Genomic DNA, 9,590 nt, shown 5'->3' on the forward strand with positions numbered 1-9,590 from the left:
CCCGGGCCAACTTTGCTCCAATGGAGCCTTGGCTGCAGGAGGGGAAGAGAGAGACAGAGAGGAAGGAGAGGGGGAGGGGTAGAGAAGCAGATGGGCGTTTCTCCTGTGTGCCCTGGCCAGGAATCGAACCCAGGACTCCTGCATGCCAGGCTGACGCTCTACCACTGAGCCAATCGGCCAGGGCTCTGGCCAAACATTTTTGTGCATCCCAACTCTAGACCTCAGAATGACCCCCACCTGGTCTTCCAAGTCCACCACTGGACCCAGTCCTCCAGTTCCCACTGTACCCCTAGGTAAAGCCAGTAGCCTCAGCCACCATCAAAGCCTCCTGGCCCATGCAGGTTCAAATTTGATTCGGACAGACAGTAATGAAACAATGGAGCCAAGAACTGGTGGGCCATTATCTTTAATCCTAGCTTGCATCCTGTGCGTGAGTAAATACATACAGTGGGAAAATACTTCCCTTTCCATTCAGGTCTCCCAAAGCCACTGACTTATCCAAGTATTCCTAGAATCAAAGGTTTCTACCTCACCAGCTTTATTCACCTCTGTTCCCCATCTCCTCTCTGCACAAACTCTGCACAAACTGGCTTCTCCTTCAGCACTCCGCCATCTTGGCTGCTTCTCCTCTGCAATGCTAATTTCAGGAACCCAGCAAGAGAGCCACTGGTCTCCCTTATTTTATAGTGTAGAAATTAAAGCCTTTAAATAAGTATACAAATAAAGAAGTCTCTGATACAAAGCCACTTATCTGAGGCATAAATGGATTCCTCATAAGAGTGCACCACCCCACATCATGCAACAGTCAAGGGTGTGGGGAAAAGGTTAGTGTTGAGAAGATCTTAGTATTAAAAGGGTGGGAAGCCTGACCAAGCGGTGGCGCAGTGGATAGAGCATTGGACTGGGATGTGGAGGACCCAGGTTCGAGACCCTGAAGTCACCAGCTTGAGCACGAGCTCATCTAGTTTGAGCAAGGCTCATCAGCTTGAGCACAAGGTCGCTGGCCCGAGCAAGGGGCACTCTGTCTGTCTGCTGTAGCCTCCCCCCACACCCGTCAAAGCACATATGAGAAATCAATCAATGAACAACTAAGGAGCTGCAATGAAGAATTGATGCTTCTCATCTCTCTCTCTTCCTGTCTGTCTGTCCCTATCTGACTCTCTCTGTCTCTGCCACAATAAATAAATACATATTTTTAAAAGGGTGGGAAAAGCTTAGTCTTAAAACTAAGCCTTAGGCTATAAGGATCCTGCCTGATTACAGCCTGTCCCCCACACTCAATGCAAACTATAAGTGAGCAAACATATACATTATATTTGCAAACTTACTTGACCCACACCCTACATTCAGCCCAGCTCTGGCTTCCTTTCCACCAACACTCCAGCACCCCTGCCCCAGGACACCCAGAACCCCACTCACTACCGGTGAAACTCTGCTCCTCCCACTGCATGCTTTTCCTGTCTTTTAAAGGAGTCCCAAGATTTCTTCTATCAAGATAACTGGGTAGGGCATCGGACTGGGATGCAAAGGACCCTGGTTCAAAATCCTGAAGTTGCCAGCTTGAGCACGGGCTCATCTGGTTTGAGCACAGCTCACCAGCTTGAGCCCAAGGTCGCTGGCTTGAGCAAGGGGTCACTCACTCTGTTGTAGCCCCCTAGTCAAGGCACATATAAGAAAGCAATCAAGCCTGACCAGGCAGTGGCGCAGTGGATAGAGCGTCAGACTGGGATGTGGAAGGACCCAGGTTCGAGACCCCGAGCTCGCCAGCTTGAGTGCAGGCTCATCTGGTTTGAGCAAAAATTCACCAGCTTGGACCCAAGGTCGCTGGCTCAAGCAAGGGGTTACTCGGTCTGCTGAAGGTCCATGGTCAAGGCACATATGAGAGAGCAATCAATGAACAACTAAGGTGTCGCAATGCGCAACGAAAAACTAATGATTGATGCTTCTCATCTCTCCGTTCCTGTCTGTCTGTCCTTGTTTATCCCTCACTCTGACTCTCTCTCTGTCTCTGTAAAAAAAATAATAATAATAAAATAAAATAATTTAAAAAAAGAAAGCAATCAATGAACAACTAAAGTGCTGCAACAAAGAATTGGTGCTTCTCATATCCTTCTTCTTGTCTGTTCCTATTTGTCCCTCTCTCTCTGTCACACACACAAAAAGAGAACCATCTTCACAGGGATCCTCATGCCTTGGGGAGCCCCTATTGCAAGCCAACGCCTACCCCCTGCCCAGGCCTTTTTCCTGTGGTCCCCCTTGCATGAGGTGGAGAAAATTAGTGCAGACCTCTGCCTGCCAAAGATCCAAGCTACACCGCTGCCCTAGAAAGTCTGCTGTCAGTGGAAAAAAAGAAGTCCAGATTTGGGAACAGTTCCCCCACCCCTACTCTGCTTTGCTACCCACCCCAGAGAAGTTCCAGCCCCACTATAGACCTCTCAGGTGGGTGTAGCTGATGCAGCAAGGACCTCGCTAGGCATGGACCACTTCTCCTAGGCAACACAGGACTCTTCGTGGCCCCCTTTGCATCTTGTCCCCCCACACCACAAACCCTCTTTACAACTAGTCAGCAACAGCTCGCTCCTGTGTCAGCCACTCACACAGGGTGGAGCAGAGAAAGATATTAGCCTTCAACTCCCTTTTCCACTGACTGCCCATGACCTGACCATCCGGGGCCATGGCTTCCCAGCCCAGGATCAATCTTCAACCACCCTGTTTCATCTGCTTCCTCAGAAAAGTCAGGTCGGCAGCTTCTTGCCCCAGCCCAGGCCAGCGGTTCCCTGCAGTCACTGGTCCCCATTACCCTCTGACCTCCTCCCGGCCCCACCTTCTGCGGTTCCCAGTTGCCCTGGTTTTGCGAAGTGCCCTGTTCATTCATTCATTCCAACAGCACACAGTTATTAAGCATTTACCAAGACCTCGATGCTGGGTACAGGCTGGACAAGTATCCACGACTCCGGATACCCATCACCAGATGCGCCTGCACCGGGCACTGTGTACTTGAGTCACAGGTGTGTAACCTGTCTCCACACCCGTTTCTGTGGTAACCTGAGTCTGAGTGTCCCTGTGACTCGGTGTGTAATCAGAACCGTGTGTATCCCGGGAGATGCTCTCTGGAGGCCAGAGGACCACCTTCATCGCTGCTGCAGCCGTTGCGTCATGCTCATCCTGAGGACACTAGAGGGCGCTGCGGCCTAGCTGAGTACCGCCACACTGACCTGAGTACCGCCAAGCAGTCCAGCTGCCGGCCCTGTTTCCCAGCGTGGGAGGGGGTCGCAGTCTCGCTCCACTCCTCAGCCTGAGCGCCAGAAGGGGAGGGGGGGGGTGGCTCCGGAGGAGGAGGCGACTCAAAATAGCTGCGGGTGGGGGTGAGGCTGCTATTTGAGGCTGGGAACGGTTGGTGCTCGCAGCCTGTCGGCCAAAAACAGGGTATTAGGCCGGGGCGACCGGGGCGCCGTAGTCAAAAACCATCTCCTCCCCAGAGGGCTACCTCCCGAACCCCTACTATGATACCCACTGCTGGGTGATCTGATCCACCCCTCGCCAGCGTCGCCAGGAAGATGGGTGGTGTGGCTGCCTGGCTCTGGCAATGCCCTCTCCACAGGGTGGATGCCGGGTCATACCCCCAACCTAGGCTAATGACCGGGCATGAGGCAGTAATGATGGTCTGGGCTCTGGACGGGAGTGGCTGGGATGAAAGAAGCTTGTGTATGAGAGACCTGGGGACCTCGTAATTACTGGCTCCCTCCTGGCTCGCCAGGCCAGGAGGGAGGATGCACCTGCCAGTTGCTCAGCTGGAGCGCAGACCATCCTGGCTCAGATCTGCGGGGTCTAGTGCCAGGGTGTGGGAAGTGGAGACTAAATGCGTGTGTGTGAGTTGCCAGGTGTGATGCCCATGTGTGCCCGCTGACAGTGGATTCATGGGTACAGAGAGAAGGATTCCTGAGGACGCATGCTTGTGTGGCCATGAAAATGGGGTATGTGCATGTGCACATGGGCATGGCAGTGTGTGCATGGAACTCAAGTGTGTGTGAGTATACATGGAAACATGCTTGCAAGACACCCATGTGAAAAATCACAGGGGTATGTGAGCAGACCCCAAAGTGTGTGCATACAGGATGTGGATGTGGGAGCAGCTGGGGACAGGGCTGGGTATGTGTGACTCGCATGGGCTGGGACTCAGAAAACATGTGTTCATGGCTGGTTGCATGACTCATGCCCCTGGGGTGGGCATGCAAGCTGTGCATCAGCAGTGGCCAGGGCCTCTTGGCGCAGAGGAGAGAGACACAAGAGGCCAGAGCCAGGAGGAGGAAGATTTAAACTGCCCCCACCCAGTTCCTACCTGTGGAAGGTCAGGCTCCAGGTGGTTGCCAACTCTGAACACAGTGAATCTAGCTGTCTTGAGCTTAGTTTCTCTCTTGCCTCCAGTAGAGAGGGTCTCCACATGGAAGAAGATGCCCAGGGCAGGGGGACTCCTGGCAGCGTTGCCTGTGATTCTTGGCTCAGGGTTGTGAAAGCTGATTCTTTTACACCTGCCCAGGCCCCCATCCCAAAAGCGTAAAGGCCAGACAATGACCCCAGTCCCCACAAACTGCATGCACATGTGATAAGCTGCAGAGTGGGACTGGGGGACACAAGGAGACACAGACCTTGTGTATTTATCCCCACCTGCACCTTGGCAGAAGGTGGGAGCCATAAGCCTGCCTCTTCCATAATAACACATTTGCTCTTTCCCTATTTCATAAGGGTCCAGAACCTGGATGGTGGTCCCTTCTACTGAGGGAAACAGAAGCACACACAGGGTGGTAAATGCAGTGATGAACAGGCATGCACTAAAACCATGCATTCAGGCACAGAACATGTATCAAGAGGAGCTAACCCCCAGGGATGCCCTGTCCACTTGACCTTGGCTGTACACACAAGATGAAAGCACAACAGGCTTGTGGCATCTCCATGGCAACAATGGAGTGACACAAATGGAGGGTGCCCCCTTCTCTGGCAGCTGCAGGGACTCAGGGAAGAACTGTGGGGAGAGCAGCCCACACATATGCCCACATTTTCCTGCACCTGTCCCCACCGGAATCACCTGGCTGGGCTCTAGTGGGCATGAGTGGGCGAGTTTGTAGCTGAGTGCTGGGTGTGTCTAGAGAGGATGCTCCCTTGGGTGAGCAAGTCTTCCAGGATCTGAGTGGCCACTGACCGGTGTAACTTCCAATTTTGCGGTTTTTTTAAGGGAGATCTTGGTCCAGGATGAGAGTGGGGGTGCAGTTCGATTTGAGGGTCACACAGTTGATTGAGGTTATGGTGGAACCACAGTGCGGATTGGGGCCATTTTGGGGGTGTGTATAGTGTTCTGTATTGAGGTTGCTGTGTTGTAGAGCAGGGAGGTGATGGACTGTGGAAGAGGGTGCTATGCATGAGTGTCCAGCAAGAAGGCGGATTAGTCTGTCTGGGGCTGTAAGGGACCCTGTGTGGGAGTCTGGGGTGGTGCTGTAAGAAGCATCTGAGGAGTGAGGGGGTACAGTGCAGGGGAAGAGAGGGGTTAGACTGTGGGGGACTGCCTTCCCCTGCCACCTGCCCACATTCCAGAAGGGTTAAGGGGTACCCTCCCGGCCTCTGCCTGCTCCCTGACCTGTAACCTTTGCCCAAGCCCACTCCCTTGGTCCTGGGCACCCAATACAACAGCAGCTGGCTCCAGAGGACGGTAAGGTGACGGGTAGAGGCTGAAATGTGCCAAGGATGTAGGAGGTGTTCCCCCAGGGAGCCCCCCACCAGAGAGAAGATGGAAGTAGTGGAGGGACTGCTGGGACAGAGACCAGAGGAAAATAGAGGGAGACCCATGCAGGAACAGAAACAGGCTGAGAGACAAAGGAAAGCAAAAGGAAAGAAGGAGAGACAGGGAATAAAGACAGAAGAGAGAACTGGACAGGAGAGGGAGGCAGAGAAGAATGGAGACCAGGGGCAGACATGAAGGTAGCTGCCCAAGGACACAGAAGTAGTAACTCCCATCCCTAAAGAGCCTGGAAAGGAGGGCGGATTCCACCAGGACTGATGGGGGTGGTTGTGCCCTGGGCACTCAACCAGTGCTGGGGGTGCAGCTGACCTCAGTGGCACACCACTCACTCCCATTTCACCAGATGGCTCCTGAGCAGGGGCTTGGCTCCCTAATGTCCACCCCAAGCGACCTCCTTGACTGACTGCAGCATTTGGCATTTCATCACGGTGCAGATAGCCCCAGTGACCCATGTGGCCATCCTCAGAGGGCTCTGGCCTCAAGCAGAAGGTGGTGACCCCAGTGACCTGCCCACCCACAGAGGCCTCATCATCCCTGGGGCACCGCCCACCTGGGAGCCACCACCTGGACGCAGGCTCCACGCCTTGGTGGCCACACCTTGTCCACACCACCATCCTCAACCCTCATCTCAGACTTGAGTTCTGTGCCTGGAACCAGTCAATGGGTTTGGCTCACATCCTCCCCAACTGACAAAGCCTACCTTGTTCACACTGACTGCTGCCTTCTCTGGGTGACTCCTGGGTATAGCCCAATCTGAGCCACGAACTGGACTTCCTGAGGCCTTCATCTTTTCTCTGTAGTCGTCAACAATCTCTGCTGGAGGCTGGCCAGATATCAGGGGCTTATAGGGGCACCTTCCAATCTCCCAGCTCCCTGCAGCCCACTTGCCAATCACCTCACTATGAACAAGAGGCTCCTTCAGACAATGCCTCCTTCGGTTTCTCCCCTAAGCCTAGGCCTAGCTAGCATCCTGCTACGTCTGTCCTGGATGTTGTGGCCTCTGCTGCCTCCACCTGCGCCTCCGCCCTGGTCGCCATCACATTCCACATACCACGGACTTGGAAAATTACCCTTTCAGGTCCTTGGTGTTTTGTTTATTTCCCCCCTCCAACTTGATTTCCCAGCTGCCCCACAAATGTACCTGCTTTCAAGTCTCTTGGTCTTTGCACACGCCGTGTCCCCCACCTGAGGAACCCCTTCCCTCTTCCTCTATTTGGCAAACTCCTATTCCTTTGGCAAAGTCTCAGCCCAAGTGCCCTCCGCCCTTTCGGTCCTCGGCCCTTCCCTTGGTTGGGGACTGCAGCCCCGGTTCGTGCACTCAGAGCCGTGGGGAGGAGGGCAGCGGGCAATACTTGAGCGTGTAAGGTGGGGTTGCTCGGGAGCGCGCCGCTGCGTGGTGGGGGCATGTGCAGCCCCGGATACGCCCCCTCTTCGGTAGGCGGACCCTCCGCCGTCAAAGTAGTGGCGGGGGTGAGGGTTGGGGGGGAGAGGTGAACGCCTCCGCGCTGCGCTTGCGCACTCAACCCGGCCACGACGCAGTCCCGCCTCTGGGAGGAAATTTCGTACCACTATTGGTGTGTGCAGACGAGCTGACGGGTCAGCCACCAATGAGACATCCCTGGTGGTGGGCGGACCCTGAGCCGCAGTCGTGGTAGGGGGCGGGGCGCCTCCTCCAAGGTGACTCCAGACTCGTTTTGCGGCGCGTTGCCCTGGAAACCACGTTTCTATCTCTGCGGGCACGCGGGGGCCGCCTCTTCCCCATTCATCTTTTTCCTCAATGGGGGAGGGGGCGGTGCAGGGTCTACCCCGACCCTTGCGGTCCTAGCAGCCTGTGCGCTCTCTGGGCGTTAGTTTACTTATCCGCGCCTCCTACTCCGGCGTGGTCTGACCTCCCGCCCCTCAGGTTGCTTCACCCCTTTGGTTGGGCACCCCACACACACACACCCAGCGGGTTTGTGCACTGCGGCCCGCAGCTCCTACGCGGGATGGGGTCCTCCTAAGACCTCGCGGCAGGGCACTCCGTGGCTCTTGCACCATCGGCTGCGGCCTGATGGGTAGGTTCTGGGGCAGCACGACAAGGGCTCCCCGCCCTGCATTGTGCAGACACAGCCCCGTGATTCAGCGGCTTCCTCAGTGGATAACCTCCCTCCGCATCCCCTATCCAGCTCTATGGCGGTCACCTGTGCCAGAGTGTTTTTAGCCCTCACTCTCTGAGCCGCACAGCATAGGCAAGGGTTCCACCTGAACTGCCCCGACCCATGTTTCTACCACCTACGCCGGGGACGTTTGTGCAGTTGACATTGAGGTCTGAAGCGATCGGCCTGACCTGGGCATTCGGATACCTTTTTGCTGTGGGCAGACAAGAATGATTTGGGGGTGAATGGGCAAAGAGCCTCCACAAGATGCCCCTCAGGGCATCCTTCTGTGGTCCCTAGATCTGGAACTCCGGCCATCAGAAATCTGCCAGAGGTGGTGGTCCCTAAATCAGAAACACCCCCAATTCTCACCAGGCAAGTGATGCTTACATTTGAGTCTCCCTTTTCTCATCTATTAAATGGGAGTGTAGGCTTGACCTGTGGTGGCGCAGTGGATAAAGCATTGACCTGGAGCGCTGAGGTTGCCAGTTCGAAATCCTGGGCTTGCCGGGTCAAGGCACATATAGTTGATGTTTCCTGCTCCTCCTCCCTTCTATGTCTCTCCCTTCTATGTCTCTCTCTTCTCTAAAATGAATAAAATCTTAAAAAGGGGGGACTGTAATTACTTCCCTTAGGTGCCAGTGTTTAAATGAAGAAATCTATGTAAAATAAGTATTATGAGGCCCTGGCCGGTTGGCTCAGCAGTAGAGCGTCGGCCTGGCGTGCGGGGGACCTGGGTTCGATTCCCGGCCAGGGCACATAGGAGAAGCGCCCATTTGCTTCTCCACCCCCCCCCCCTTCCTCTCTCTCTCTTCCCCTCCTGCAGCCAAGGCTCCATTGGAGCAAAGATGGCCCGGGCGCTGGGGATGGCTCCTTGGCCTCTGCCCCAGGCGCTAGAGTGGCTCTGGTTGTGGCAGAGCGACGCCCCGGAGGGGCATAGCATCGCCCCTGGTGGGTGTGCCCGGTGGATCCGGTCGGGCGCATGCGGGAGTCTGTCTGACTGTCTCTCCCTGTTTCCAGCTTCAGAGAAAAAAATAAGTATTATGATTGTCCTGTGTCTGCCCAGCCCCAAAGTGGATGAACATGGGATACTGGAGAGGACCCATTCTTGGGGGTCCCAGGCTGAGCAGTTAGTTGTTCTTGGGTAGGCTATCACCTGGAGGCTGAATGCATGGTCAGGGATGGGGAGTGTTGGAATCCAAGATTAGGAAGAGGTCACCCAGGGGCTGGTGGCCTTGCACACCAGTTCCAGGCCCTGATAATTATGGATCCCCTACTAGAAAGGATGAAGGCCTTTTGGTAGTATCCTGGGAGGGGGAGGGCTCAGGTCAGGGGCCAACTAGAGCAGGGAAACTTAAGAGAGCAAAGAACCCTAGTCCCTGCCCACACCCTGCAGGACTTCCGGCCTCCGGAGGTGGCTTGCCCCTCCCTCCTCTACAGGGGTAGCTTCCTGCCCACCTTCACCCCAAGGAATGGAGAGGGCCTAGAATGTTATGGGATGCACCTCTCCTCGTTTACACGGGGACCCACTTGACACTTCATGATAGGAGACCCCAGCATCCACATCATAAAGAGCCCCCCCCATGCCACTCCCAGACATGTAAGACCATCCCCTATAATACTCTGAAGATTCCCCCCCCCCTCAAGAGGGGAGCAGGCAGGAC

Source organism: Saccopteryx leptura, chromosome 1 (genome assembly GCF_036850995.1).
Source record: "Saccopteryx leptura isolate mSacLep1 chromosome 1, mSacLep1_pri_phased_curated, whole genome shotgun sequence".
Taxonomy (NCBI): domain Eukaryota; kingdom Metazoa; phylum Chordata; class Mammalia; order Chiroptera; family Emballonuridae; genus Saccopteryx; species Saccopteryx leptura.